The 9786-nt window shown below is 37.6% G+C and overlaps 1 long non-coding RNA gene across 1 annotated transcript; it reads right to left on the bottom strand.

The window, feature by feature from the left end:
• Positions 1-2820: 2820 nt before the first annotated feature.
• Positions 2821-9285, bottom strand: LOC137496374 (uncharacterized). The gene is made up of 7 exons (XR_015498309.1): positions 8027-9285; positions 6600-6706; positions 6174-6279; positions 4069-4195; positions 3807-3892; positions 3472-3514; positions 2821-3352 (listed from the first exon to the last, which is right to left on the bottom strand). It is a non-coding gene; the product is annotated as an uncharacterized LOC137496374 (long non-coding RNA).
• Between the last annotated feature and the right edge of the window lie 501 nt (positions 9286-9786).

Here is a 9786-nt window from a genome sequence, read left to right as displayed (position 1 = left end):
AAGATTTTATATATTTTTTCTATAGTCTACAGAACAAACCATTGTTATACAATAACTTGCCTTATTACCCTAACCTGCCTTTAAAGCCTTTAAATGTCACTTTAAGCTGTATAGAGGTGTCTTAAACAACGTCTAGTCAAATATTATGTAATGTCATCATGGCAAAGATAAAATAAATCAGTTATTAGAGTTGAGTTATTAAAACTATTATGATTAGAAATGTGCTGAAAACAATATTCTCTCCGTTAAACAGAATTTGGGGGAAAAAATAAATGGGGGCTAATAATTCAGACTTCAACTGTGTGTTCTTCCAACCATTTTAGGTATTTTCATAAGAAAGTCGATTTATAATTTGATTCAAAGTAACATAGCATGTTACAGTATATATAGTTATATAATAATAAGCTAGATGCATAAACTCACTGTGATTTAACTATTACAGAAACAGATGTGACTTGCTATATCATATAAATATATCATATCTAGAAAGCTAGAACAATTTACGTTTTTTTTACTTGTATTTACATTGATATGATGCACATTTTACTGATTATAGTTATTTTATGTCACCAAAACTACACACATTTTATGCTGTGGAAACAAGCTTCATCAGTAGTTAAAACTATTCAGTTTCGCGAAAGAGTTGTATTATTACCTCATTAGCTTCAGCTCCTCAAAATAATAAATGAATGATGTGCAGTGACGGGATTTTTTTTAACACCATGTGACAACAGAGCCACTCCCACCTGCCGGTAGAAACAGGTACTGCTGAACAGCTGACGGTTTAATTACCTGACACAAACGCTGCGTTAAGTGGAATGTTCGTGATGTATGTGGTAATTTTTAGTACTTACATAACAAAATAAATGTTATACAACATATTTTTATTTAAGTGCAACATATTCCAAGAGATCAGGGGCTTTTGACAATACATCAGGGGCTTAAGCCCCCAAAGCCCCCCCCTCGCAACGCCCCTGGTATGTGTCACCTCCTTCTGCAGTGGTCTCCTTCCTGGTTGCCTCCCTCTCTTGGACCCGAGAGACTCAGCTAGTTCCTGTTCAAGACACAACTACACATATACTTTTAACCTTCACATTAACATTGTTTTCAGGGTGTGGTGTCACTCATCCTCACACTTCTTTACCATTTATCTCATTCATACCAACACATGACCTCGTCAGGTCAGTGCTTTTCCCTACACTGTCCTAATCCTGGTTCTCTAAAACCTTTTCTTCTAGTCCCTGTTCTACAGTATATTTCATATTTTCTATAGTATTTCATATATATACAGTATATCTCATATTTTCTTTATGTTCCTCAAATTGCAATATTAACTTTTTCTCTCATTTATTTTTCCTTTAACACTCCCTCTTGTATTCTTCTTCCATGACGTCTTTCCTGTATTCGCGCGTTAGATGTTTTGAGCTCTGTTCCCTACTCTGACCCTCAGTATACGGCGTCACCCACGCCCGGGGCTACCTAAGCTGTCCCTACGTCTTTTCAGAATTTTTTTTTATTTTTTATTTTTTTATTTTATTTTTTTATTATTTATTTTTTGTTCCCTACTCTATCCGTTCCTGATACTGCAATCAGTCTTTCTCAGGAAATTATTTTTTCTTCTCAATTTTTATTTTGAAAGTATCTGGTTCTCGTCAGAACAAGAGTGACTCTCAAAAATGCCTCCCCAGGGAGGGGGACTTCCTTACAAAGACATGACTTTCTGTCTTTGTCCCTGGTATTAAAAGCTTTCTACCTTCGTCAAGAGTAGGGTCACTTTTAATTTTTTACCTCCTAAGGGAAGAGGATTTCCTTCGAATTCTCTTGCGCGAAAATTCGCCCTTATACCTTGTAGGGACAAGGATTTTATTTGAATTCTAGTTATTCACCCTAAATTTACCCTGCAGGGACAAGGCCTTTCCTTTAAATTCTAACAATTTACCCTGATACTCTTCAAAAAATGTAAAAAAAAATGTAAAATATTACTTTTGGTTTCTCTGTATTTTACTTACATCAGGATTATGCTGAATTCAACACTTAATTTGCAGTATTCAATCGCAGAATTTATTTAAAAGGTTTCTGCTTACCTTATTTTTTAGGCGCGCCTTTGTGTTGAATTCAGTTCATCCCTCTGTTCAGCAAAATTCCTCCTTTTCCCATCACGTCGGGGTCACCAAAATTGTTGGACTTTAAAGGGTCCAGTGCATGTTCAAAAATGGGTTCGGAGTCAATATGTCAAAAATTATAAGTTTTATTTGCTCAAGCAGGAAAGAAACCAAAAGCAATACACTGCGCAGGAGAGGTTCAACTCTGAACTGTCCTTCAGAGACACATCCTTTTATACCACAGTTGTCTTTCGTGCATCTTCTCTTAAGAGTTAACCTTTTAAGGCAAATGTCTCTTCTTAGCACACACATGGCTCATACATCCTGTCGTTCTTAGAACTCGCACCTATATTCAATAACAGGATGTGCTGGTCTCAGCAGTCTGCAACACTGGTCTATACCGTGCTCACAATATGGCTGTTAACCCTTCAGACGATTTCATAGTAACCAACACCCTACACAACAAAATATGGGGACCCAAAACAACTCTATGGGTGTTAATTTCAACCCTTTGAAAGTGTCTCATGGGGTCCACTCAAAACAGAGTTAAATCAACACTTTCAAAAGGGTTGGCACATTGACACCAAAGTAAGGGTTAATTTCAACTCTGGGCAGAGTTAAAATATGTAACTATATTTAACACCGCCTGGTATAACATAGTTATTTTATTCAACTCTCTTGAGTGTAAATATGGTAAAAAGGTCAAATAGACTGTAAATTACAAAAGAAAATACATTTTATTTGAAAACATTCACTACTTCAACAATTCATTCAGTTTTTAAAATGCAACAATGTCAAATATGCTTTAAATGTTTTATTAGTACAGACAGTATCAACAAAATATGTATGACCAGTGCTCAAAAAGGCTGTTTCAGTCCTTTGGTCCAAACTTGATGTTTCATCAGTGCAATTTGAAAGTTCAATATATCGTCACTCATAGTTTTCTTCTGAACGCATGGTTTTCTTCTGAAATTACATTTTAAACAACTTGGCGTGCAAATCTTTCACTTCTGGTGTTTCCTTGGTCCTCCATATCAAACACAGCAGTTTAAATGAAGGTACAAATGCTGTAAACTTGTGTGAAAACAAACTGGAGCTAGGAAATCTCATCAAGCATGTCCTGTGAATGAAGTGCTTCCCAGCCACAGGATGACCTTTTTATCCATGACGATGTAGCAGCTGCTGATCGCTCATCTGGTGGTTCCTGATGCACGGATATAGGGTGATGCTCATCTAAGAACTCTTCAAGACTCCAGCATGAAAAGAAAAATGATAAGAAAAATGTTTGAAAACAAATTGCAATCAAATTCTATGATATATTTAAAAGAACATTTAAAGTAAATAAAACATTCAAGAAATCTAAACTCACCTTTTGAAAATCTACATGATGATCCACAACTTGACTCTCCCAGCTGGTTGAGGTGACAGGATATGGAAGAGTAGAAAAAACACATACATCCCTGTTGGATCTCCAAAAACAATTAGGTTAACCACTATGGCTAGAACTGGAAAAACAGGCAGCTGTCTGTCCAGAATCCTGAATTTAACACAACACTTGGAGCAAAATTTAGAGGAGCTTAAAATCTTTTATATCATTTAGTGATGCTGACTTCCCCAAAATATTGGCCAGTTTAAAAAATATTCATAAACTTACAGTTTTCTGTAAGCGTGTGCGTGCGTGTGTGTGCGTGCGTGTTTCTTTACCAGATTCAACTTGTTAGGCCCTTTCAGGTCCAGTATTGACGCCACCTTTCCTGGAGTCCAGCAGATGTTTCAGGTCCAAATATAATCTAAAATATTAGGATAAGCAGAAGAGGAAAAGTGCAAAGCAAAGAGCAAAACATTATTTAAGTAACAGTTCACCCACAATACAAAACTTATCACCTTCATGTCATTTGTTATTCTCTAATGCTCTAATACCCTCTTAGCTTAATGTGAAACAAATACAGAACTTTATCAAACATACCTTCATTATTATCACCACATATGACCAAGAAGGTGTGCTTGGTCATTTCACCAACTCTGGAAATACACCATCCGTCTCTAATCAGCCACCGTCACAGGGTCTTGTGTTATTGTATAGAGAACTGTGGCTGTTAAAAAACAACACATTAGTATCTAACACATGCATAACCTTCAGATAAAAAAGAGAGATAAACATCACAAAGTATGCCTCACACTTTTTCAGATATCTTTTGATTCAGATGTTGATTATTGATAATACATCTACAAATCAAACCTGTATCATCATTTGGCTGCTCAAATATGAATCAGTTGATTAATTTTACAGACAGGTGGCTGTTTACAACGCACTAAATTGTCTTTAATAAAACGGGAATGTTGTGTACAGTACATGCTAAGTTTAGCCTATAGTTTTAAGCACAATATCATGCGGGAGAAAAAGCTTGACTAAGATGTTCCTGACTACAGAAATAGCCTAACTTACTAACGTCAGACATCCCGAGTTGGCAAAAGTCATTTTCGGGGGATACAGAGTTGATTTGCGGGAGGTAGCGGGAGAGATGAGTACCTGAAGAGCAATGAGATGAGTTGCGCGCGACGTAACGTAGACTAACCATGTTCCGTACACTTTTCGCTATTCAGCGCACTCAAACGACCACTCCTCCGTCATTGAAAGCCAGATAAGCATGCTTGTGTGTTCATTCTCTGGGGGAATACCTATTGCACAATCCAAATCTTGATTGATGTCTTTTGGACCAGTAGTTTTTGAGAAAAGATGGGAAAAGTATCGCCTTCGCATGTGTACGGAAGATGATAGGTATTAACGGTGTTCCGTACACGACTAAAATAGTGTTCCGTACAGGGCGCATAACTTTATTTACTGGCAAAAATGGGCATTGTTTGAAGTCTTATTAAATTCTTATGTCAGAATTTACTATTATTGTGTTTAACTTGAAGTCAATGATATATTAAATAACTCTTTTATGAAAGTTTTAAATGAAATAGCTTCAAAATCTTTTACTTTTTATATCATGTTTATTTTATGACAGCATGACAATTTAAAATATAAAAAACATTAAATTCATGCACATTGAAGCTAACTTGACTGACCTTTTATGAATATAAACATCATTACTGCAAAAGGAGGATCCAAACAGCGTTCTCTCAGGCGGAGAGTTGCGACATGCGGTATTTACCCACAATTGATGTTTAAACATCCCCATTTCAAAGCATTTATTTAACAAAAGATAATTTATTTAACAATTTGTGATAACATAATATTCACTTCATAAAGACTGTAATACCGTGTGATGCATAAATTAAATGCAAAAGCATATTGTCGGGGCTTTAAATGTCTCCCCTCCCAGGCGACACTCGCACTTTAAGCTTGCCCACTTTCTGTTTTCAAGCGCATTAGGTGGACGTAGCAAACTTACTGATTTTACTCGGAAACATATAGTAGGAATGTCTCTGTTGTGGTTGGGGCTGAAAGAGTGAGAATTAAAGATTACACAGATATATAGCTTGCCTACGACCCATAAGTATTTATTCAGAGATTAACGTTAAAAGGTCATCTGTACGGAACATCGTTGTGTACGGAATATGGTTAGTCTACGTTACCTAAAGAGAGGTGGGGGTGACTTGCGCGCGACGTACCTGAAGAGCTGGGAGGGATGCGGTGGAGAGGGGTGTGCAAAGTGTTTAATGACCGGGCGGGAGACGTGCGATTTCCAGGAGATTATCATTCATTTGCGGGCATCTACTTGGGCATTTGGGAGTCTGTGCATTTGCGGGATAACGTTAACGTTAGTCCCGCAACTTCCGGGAGACTTCTGTAACGTCAAATGTCTGATAAAGTGCAAACGCGGTCATTTAAAGACATTAATGTTAACATTCCGACTTTAATGGTTGTCAACACTTAATATAATTCAAGCGTAACTGTTACGTTATCACACGAGTCTATGGACTAACGGTATATGGACGGCCACGAATCAACCAGTTTAAAAGGGCCGCGGTGTTTAAAATAACCAAATTAACGTACACGAATAACAAACAATCATATGTTTTAGTCAGGAAGCCTTTTACAAGTAAGCATGTTCATTTACTCACCAAATATGTTTTAGAAACTCTCCAGAGCTCATGGAAACCGTCCTGTGTTGCCGTTAGCATCCGGGCAGAGTAGGCTAGGCGCTCTGGGGATTCCCTCGCTAGTTTGCTTCGAATTAAAGGAGAAGTGTCGATTTTATTTTACAGATGGGTAACAACGCACAAAATGGCATTAAGCGTGACAGAAATGTGTTGAACATGTACATATGATGTTTTTATGCACTATGTATGCGTGAGCATATATAAAAACATTCTTGAAAAGAAGTCAATAGTAATGCAGTTAAGCTAGATACACAAACGACCATGAATGAACCGCAGAAGTTTAAAATTGTCACTCCATTCTAAAGTTATTAACTTAACAATATGTTTACAACTGTATTTCCTTAAAGAAAGTCAGTAAAATACCAACATGTAGGTAGTTTGACTCACCAGTTGCTGTTCTAAACCTCAGATGGAAAATGGCGTCTGGAAAATTCTTCAGTGACTGGGGCTGCATGAATTCCCGGATGTTGAAAAGATAACTCCTTGATTTCGCACTGAATAAAATCAATTTTAACTCTTATTATATTCATTTATCAAAATTTAACTCTTTAACGTCAACACTTTACTCTGAAATGCTTCAACACCGAGAATTTAACTCTGATGAATTTGCTGTGTATGGGTCAATCGTTAAAGACTTCTTATGCATGGAAAACATGTCAAAGTTTTATTTAAACTGAAAAATACCACAAGCCACACACCTAACTTCTGCGTCTGTTTGTCTGTGACTGTGTGACAGGTTGCGTGTACTTGAGGAGTAGGTGGATCAAACCACTATGAGGAAGCGGGGGTGAACTCTTTCTAAATGCATTTTAAATAATAAATGCGTTTTTTTTTCTACTTAGACAATTATTTTAGGTATACACACATATATTTTTCAAAATAGAGAGTGCGTTTATATATACATATATATTTATATATTTTATTTGGTGAGAAGGACAATAAACATGTTCCCCCCGGGATTTACGGACGTGGTTGCGCCGCAAATCAAACACATCAGCGCTTGAATAAATGGCCTTAGCAGAAGCCATCGTGCATATCAAAAACTGGTAAAGCAATAGAATAATATTATTCAACATATCACAGAGATTTAAAGAAAATTATTAGATGTAACCCCATTTGTAATTTTTAACATTTTCAAAAGTAACTGTAATTTAATTACATATTTTTCTTAGTAACTGTAACTAATTACTGTTACTTTTATTTTGTAATTAAATTACGTAACGGCGTTACATGTAACTAGTTACTCCCCAACACTGACAATACACATCACGGCGAAATCAGCGATTATGTCAACTACTACCAAAATCAAGCTGGGGGAGGCCTCCCGGGGTATGAAGGCGGTGCCGTCATGTACGGATCAGGCCTGGGAGGGTTATTTAGAGGTCTGTTTAGAATGGCGGTACCCTTGTTAAAAAAAGGGTTCAACATCGCCAAGCCTCACTTGAAAACGGCTGCAAAAAACATAGCATCGGACGTAATTTCAAACGTGCTTTCAAGAAATCGTGATGAAAGACAACAAGACGGTTCAGGTCTTATGGTCATGGCCCGTAAGAGAATGTCTAAACCACCAGAGGTCAAGAGGCGTGGTCGTGGTCTATAAAGAAAAAGCGCACTGTCAAGAAAACTTCACTCACACGCAGGAAGCGTAAGAAGACTGTGAGACGAAATACCTTCACTAAGAGAAACATAAACACGATTTTCTAACATGGCTCTACTGCATCGCATGTCCGGAGAGTGTATTAAGTCAGAGCTTGACTTATTTACAGTACCTTTAACACAGACGGCTATAGAAAAAAATACGTATGTTGAGGTACCTCCTCTATCAGCCATCTCGGATTCGTTGCCTTTGGAGTTTTTTATAGCAGGGTCTGGTGAGGAATACATCGATCTAAATAACACATTGTTGCATCTAAGACTTAAAATCACAAAGCCTAATGATGGTAAAATAGCAGATCCTGCAAAAGTCGGTTTAATCAATTACCCCGCCGCCACCATTTTCTCACAAGTCGACGTGAGTCTCGGAGATTGACTAATCTCTCAAAGCTCAAGCACCCACCCGTACCAATGTATCATCGAGAGTCTCATCAACTATGGCAAAGACACGCTGGAATCAACATTCAGCGCCGGTCTCTTCTTCAAAGACACGGGTGGTCATATGGATGACAAAGACCCCTTAGGCAATAATCAGGGTCTCCTGAAAAGGTCAACATACACAAGCAAGAGTAAGATTGTTGATCTGATGGGGCCTATTCACAGCAATATTTTCTTTCAAGAAAAATTAATGCTTAATGGCGTCGATATAAAAATACGCATAATCAGAGGTAAAGACGAGTTCTGTCTGATGAGGAGTGATGACGTAGCATATAAATTAAAGATTGTGTCTGCATCGCTATTTGTCAAGAAAGTATCAGTCGCACCGATCGTTCGGCTGGCCCATGCTCAGGCTTTGCTGTCCACCAACGCAAAGTATCCGATTGACAGGGTATGCCTGAAAAATTTCTCCATACCAGAAGGAGCCCGAGTTTCAAATCATGAAAATCTATTTTTGGGGACTTTACCGAAATCAATCGTCTTGGGGATGACCGATAACGATGCATTTACCGGTTCTTATGATAAAAACCCATTTGCGTTCAAACATTACGATTTGGAGTTCCTAGCCATCTACGTCGACGGACAACAAATTCCTGCTAAACCTCTACAGCCAAATTTTACAGACGGGTCTGTGGTACGAGAATTTTATCAACTGGTAACAGCTACCGGCAGACATCTTAAAAATCATGCACTGTCTATCAGCAGATCTGAATTTGCCAGGGGTTATTCTCTTTATGCATTCAACCTTACACCGGACGAAGACTGCGGTCAACACGTTTCGCTTATAAAGTCTGGAAATATCAGACTCGAAGCCCGTTTCAGACAGCCATTGCCAAATACCATAAACCTCATCATATACTCAGTGTTTGACAGTATCATCGAGGTGTCTAACCGAAGACAGATTCTGGTTGATTACTATTAATCGAAAATGAACACCATACAGCTAAACGCAATCATGGACAAAATTACATGTAACACCCATTTTCTCGGGACTCTGGCATCTGATCTGAAAGACCGTTAACAAACTTACCATCGATGGTGATTATTAACACACACCCTTCAGAACTACCGGGCGAACACTGGCTAGCTGTTTATTTATCGCAAGATGGTGTCGGATGTTTCTTTGACAGTTTCGGTAACAAACCGGACAATGATGGATTTCCAATATCCATCAAAAACTTTTTAATGAGAAATAGTACAGTGACAAAATATTCTACAAAACGTGTCCAGGACTTTATGTCAAATGTGTGTGGTCAGCACTGTGTTTTTTTCTTGTATCATATGTCTAGGGGTCGTGACTACAACTATGTGATGAATCTGTTTAGTGAAAATTATGTTAAAAATTACAAAATGGTAGAACTTTTTGTGAAAAAACTAAAAGCTAATGTTTGCAGTGATAACATGTATTTGTGTACCCATTGTGTTCAGACCTGTAATTCTTCCATGATGCATAAATGAATTTAATGAGTAATAAAAAAAACAT

This window comes from Danio rerio, chromosome 8, assembly GCF_052040795.2.
Source record: "Danio rerio strain M-AB ecotype USA chromosome 8, GRCz13ab, whole genome shotgun sequence".
Classification (NCBI taxonomy): domain Eukaryota; kingdom Metazoa; phylum Chordata; class Actinopteri; order Cypriniformes; family Danionidae; genus Danio; species Danio rerio.
Note: the sequence above shows the minus strand (reverse complement) of the source record. Positions and strands in the feature narration are given on the sequence as shown.